This window comes from Morone saxatilis, unplaced genomic scaffold (assembly GCF_004916995.1).
Source record: "Morone saxatilis isolate NCDOM2014 unplaced genomic scaffold, NCSU_SB_2.0 Contig17, whole genome shotgun sequence".
In the NCBI taxonomy this organism is placed as follows: domain Eukaryota; kingdom Metazoa; phylum Chordata; class Actinopteri; family Moronidae; genus Morone; species Morone saxatilis.
In genome coordinates this window covers 15000923-15006930 of record NW_023339729.1, presented here as the reverse complement: position 1 = coordinate 15006930, position 6008 = coordinate 15000923, and positions in this window count along the sequence as shown.

Sequence of the window (6008 nt, the reverse complement as noted above, 5' to 3'; positions counted from 1 at the left end):
AGAAATTGCTTTGTTATTTCATAACACATCTGGGCACCGCAGTCTTTAGCAAACATGCAATGGAGGTCTATGACACAGAGGATTAAAATATATCAGACTTTGCAGTACTTAGTAGAATTAATTCATAGTTGGTTTTGGTCGTTTCATGAGATTTGTTGACAAAAATGTAAATGTAGAATATGGCCCGCCTCATGTTTTAATTATGAACAGCCATAGATATGTTTTAAGTGATCATATTCTTCATATGGGTGAGTTCAGATGGGTAAACGTTACTGAAGTTGGAAGTTGTCCTCCTAATTGTGTCACTGGTCCAGTTGCTGTTGAGTGTCAAGAGATATAGTCTGGAGCGTTTCTGATCTTGAAGAATTTTAATCATTTGCCTCCCAATCCATCCGCTGCAAGTTATTATTCCCATTCAGAACATTCGTTTAAATGTCTGAGTTTTGAACTGAATTCAGCACGGTCGACGTTACAGAGGAAAGCAGAGGAAACTAATGAAGTTAGTGACAGAAAACAGTGGGCATGCAGATAAATAGTGTGGTGTGGCATGAGTGAAAGACTACTATTTTATAATCCATTTAACTTAGATCAGAATCCCTGGTCAGCTGAAACTCCTTAAGCACCTAGTTCACTCGTCTACAGTTTTTACAATATGTGTTTTTATTGAATTTTATCTTCAATTTCCTTGAAACTATTGTGTTTAATTGATTGCTGTCTATTTCTGTCTTGGTGTGGGAACACACATGAATTCCGGCTTTAGATGTGAGGATCTGTCTAGTTACACAACACTAATTGAAGTGTACTTGTGGCACATTTGGTTGTTAGAGCAATAACAGAAATGATGGAACTTCTAATTAGTAGCTTTCACCCGTTGTAGTAATATCCAAACCTGCAAAACTCTGCATTAAAGGCCTTAATGACTACAAGCTTGTCACTGTGACCTTGGTGGTCATAAAGCCCTTTGACAGTCTTATGTTGACTCACCTGAATCACATCACAGGCCTCCTGGATTTTACTTCCTGCACAGTCCAGTAGATACAAACCCAAGGATATATGAAACGATCCTGCCTGGTGGTGGACTTCAGCTCAGCGCTCACCGCTTTGATCCATGAACTGCTTCACACTAAGCTTTCCCGACTCACCATACCTGCCTCCAGCTGTCATGGAGTTTCTGATAGGTAGAGGAGAGCAAGAAAGGCTGGGAAAAGCTACATCCAGCCACCACTGGGGAACCCCAGCGAGGTGTGCTCTTTCCACTGCTTTTCTTCTTTTACACAAATAATTGTGTATACCACCAAGGAATCCTCTTTTTGTAAACTTGTAACGCAACCCTTGGTAGACTTGGTATAGTGTGGGAAGTCTGCTACCAACGGTATTGTGAACAGCTCTGACAACCCCAACAACCTTGAGCAAAACATGTCCTGCCAACCACAGCTTAAAGGCCCAGTGTTTCACATTGAGGAGGATCAAACCAAACCAAACGCTTGGAACGGGAAGGGTAAGGAGAGCTGGTTGCAAACTGCAATCTCACTAGATGCCACTGAATTCTACACAGTTCCTTTAAGCTGAAGTAGAAAGGCTTTGAATACTCTATTGTACAAAAGGGCAGGTGGAGAACGCACTTGGAAGAAATATAACCTCGGAAAGGAAGAAGTTTAGGTCTGCACAGAATTACTTCTATTAAAATATTCAATAAAGTTGTCGGCCCATAAAAGAGGTCACATAGAACTGAACTCTGGCTATGCTAACTTAACATAAACTGAATAGAACTGAACTGACTAAACTCACATAACACAAATTTGAGCTCCCGAAACTGAACACAAAGAGGAACAATATATAATAGCATGGTCAGACCATTCATGAAACAAAGGGGTAACACAAACTCTACCAAAACAACACATAAAACCAGACAGGACAATTAGTCTATCAGTATAATACTGTAACAATTAACCAAAACAAAACACCAACAAACTAATAGACTAAAGGATTGGCTAACAGTAAGTTTATTATCTGTTTGTACAGATTTGCTGCATTTTACTGCACTAATTTATTATCATCTAAAGAGCACAGACAAGGAAGTAGAGAGTTGGCAGCAGGCTTGTGTCCTTAACTGTGTACAATACCCTAACACGGACACAGTGGCCGGTGCACTCTTCTTTCTGATGTGCTAAAGAGGCAGTTTCAAGGTTGGTAAAGCTAAACGGTTCAGTAAGCCATTCAAGAACACTAGCTCTGTTGTAGGCCTGAGTCCAGATTGTTTAGAGATTGAATTAATCCTGCACGACTCCCATCCTCTTTATCAGAGTGATAGAACCAACAAAGTTTAATACCTTCAGCACCACCGTGTGTCTCCTTTTCATCCACACACATCTAAGTACATATAATTCCTATAATTGCATATTCCAGATAACATGTTGATTCATTTTGCTAGGTATAAATCTCTGGACACACATGCATGGGCTACTAAACGTACACAAGTTGTCATTATAATGTAAACATTTGATTAAATTGCACTCAGCTATGAGGCCCCGGTAATCAGCAGTTTGATGTCTTTTTTAAGTAACTACTGTCGCAGAGCTCTAAAGGGGCCAAAAGATTTGTGCTCCAACTGCAGGAGTATCAGTCAAAAAACTGTTAAAATATTTAGTAGGTCCAGGGGAAGACTCTCCAAAATCGTGACAGCATATGCCAACACAGACAAACTGCAGTGACAAAGGGGAACAGCAGTCTAAAGCTGAAACTAACTGACAGTATGACACATATAAAGTACAGTGGGTTGGCAAATGCTGCTAATTGTCCCGCAACCTAACCAGTGGTTCACACCGCCCACGTCTGCGGCTTCTCACCAAACCACCAGACTAGTCACAGACCCATCTTGCCCCACAGACCACTGCATTTGACGCAGCACACAACATCAGCAACATTTCTATCTACAGTTCCGTATTCTGTTTAGTTAAGCACTGCCTTAGCTCAACTTTATAAAATAACTTACATAGCTAGAGACAAACACGAAAATAGCATCCTCCTCCTCATCTTCCTCCTCCTCCTGGCATGCATTCGCCTCCTCATCTGCTTCTTAGTAAAATATACCGACGGTAACTGATATAGCCCACGCTGTCTGTTATATTAATATTTTCCTTAAATCTTTATGCTTTTTTTCATCAAACAAGAAACATAAACAATAGCCTTTAGTGCCCCTCACTTCCTGTTTTTTGATGATAATTTGCCTGAAAATAATCCTGGAGAATATTCCATTGAATATAAGAGGAAATGTTGATTTAAATTAGTGATAAATTATTTTTATTCAACGGTAATAACGGTGGTTATTATTATAGATTAATATTTAAGTATTAAAAGTATGCGACTTCAATATTTGAGATATGCTGAGTATTACTGCCATTTAAAGGTCCAGTGTGTACCATTTAGGAGGATATATTAGAAGAAATGGAAAATAATATTCAAAGGTGTGTTTCATTAGTGTATAATCACCTAAAAATAAGAATGTAATAATGTTTTTGGCACCTTAGAATGAGACTTTTATATCTACAGACTGAGTGGGCCCTCTTCCACTGAAGCCACCATGCTGAACTGTTATGTTTCTACAGTAACCCAGAACAGACAAACCAAAGACTGGCTCTAGATACAAGAGAAATACAGTACATCCTTACTTTTTTTGTAATTGTTGGCTAACATTTAAAGCTAAGGCATTTAAAATGCATTTTTTGTATATTGGTTAAATTTCTTTTCACATCATGAAAGCAAAGAATTAATCAAATGCTCTGAAAAAACCTCAATGCCCATTACTAGAAGAAAAATGCATGGAAACAGTCTAGAAGTATTTAAAAAAAAAAAAGTTTTTTAATGGAGAAGAATCTGGGCTCTGCCCTTGATGGTTAACAGTCCAGCCAACGCCCCTTGCCCAACACTGTTAGACTGTATTTTCCTGTAAGTAGCAGTCAGTAACTCAATAATAGAACAAAAATACACAGGATAGATAACATTACTATTGAATTGTCAGTAAATTAACTTACACTGTTCACACAGCCTGGTTGAGCAGAACAGTGCAACAATGATATTTGTGATTTTTATTCTGATCTATTCACTGTGGTTTTGCCCCTGAGGATGTTTGCAGTAGTTTTCTAGTTGGCAACAGCACATATATACACACTGTTTTACCTTTCATGTTTTTGGAGAACAGTTTTGAGGGATTTTGTTGTCGTATATTTTTTCTCCCAGTGGACAAATCAGAAACAATCTGCAACAGGCCACAGAACAGATCTACAGGGGCTGTGAATGTTTGTAAGGGATTTCCCTTTGGGATTTAGTTTTTGCACTAGCAGGATGGAATGACTGCATAGACTCCACCTATCCCCACAGGGAATTTCCAGGTCAGGTGGGACATGTAGGGCTCTACACTTGCGCTCTAACACAAATACTGACACTGAAAGATACAGGTGATGTGTTTGTACCTTAATTAAAGGTGAGAGTTGAATTGACTTTGATGTAAAAACCTAACTTTGCGACATCTATAAGAGTGTTTTTAGTTCATAGAAACACATTTAGAAAGGCTTTAAAAATAAGATTTGAACCTCTGTAGTCTGTCAGTGAAGTTAAATTTAGAAAGAGAGAATACTACAGGTCACCATATTTAATATATGTTTGTATTCAAAAAAATTACTATCAAATTACATTTATTAACTGAGGATTTATGTTCTTTTGTAAAAAGAAAAGAAAAGAAAAATAATTGGTGTTCTCCAATACATTGTGACAGAAAATGATTATTTACTTCCAGACAATAACTACAGAGGAAAAGGAATTTCCCTCTAGGTAAATTCCCGATGAACTGATCCCGATTTAAGCCATGGTATTTAACTCTTTCCTACATCATCCAACTCCCAGTGGAAATGGTAAAATGAATGAGATGAGGATTAACCAAAAATATTTCTGTTACATTGTTAAAAAAAGTGGCTTCTAGCAGCAAAGTGGCAGAATGCAACCCTTTGAATACAGCTCAGCCTTCCAAGTGTATGGGACAAACCATTGGGGCAGCGAAACTCACGAAAAATGCAAATGTCAGTGTTTGGATTGTCCGTTCTGGGCTACTGTAGAAACATGGCGGCCCCCATGGAAGAGGACCTGTTCCTTCTGTAGAATAAACATTTCATCCCAGAAGTGTAACATATTTGTGTTTGGCCCCGGTGCAAATATTTTTCTTGTGCCCCCCCACCCCCTGCCCCAAAAAGCATGCTTGTGTACACAGGGGTGTATGGACACACAACGACTCTACACAATTGCAAACCTATGATCAGCACCATGGACAGCAGACGAAGTGCCAAATCCCACAGCCGACTATCAAACAACCAGAATAGCTTTAGCCAGCCTACAGTAGCAAATCAACACAAAGTAGCTTAAACAGTATGTCAATAACCACAGAACAAATAGTGATCAAAAAAGCACAGCAACTCATTATAGGCCTACACGGTATGAATACATGGATGAGGGCATCTGATCACACAATTACTTGCATATCAATGGCACAGAAGCCGATTACAGTAAGTGCACATTTTAAAATATTTGAGAGGTAATTTAAATTCCTGAGCCCACTCCATAACAAAGAGACACCAGTACTCACCAATTAGAAGTCCATCCTACGGGCCTTTCGCTCAGCAAAGTCATTAACAACACTGCTAAAGTCCAAATTCCTCCCTCTGCTGTTCTCTGTTGGGGGTATAGCCAATCCAGTCTTTCTTGTCCCATGCTGCTCGCGCTACTGGGTCACTGCTGAACGTGGTATGTGAAGGCGTGAAAGGGGCCTCCCACGGACACTAGACCATTGTCACTGTCCCTTGTGGGCTCCTATAACCAGCTGGGCCCCGGCACATTGCACCAACTGCACTGTCTGGACTTACGGCACTGGCTCATTCTAAAGTAACTAAAACAAAAAGATTCTTATTTTCAGGTGATTATACACTAATAAAACATACCTATGAATATTATATTCCATTTGT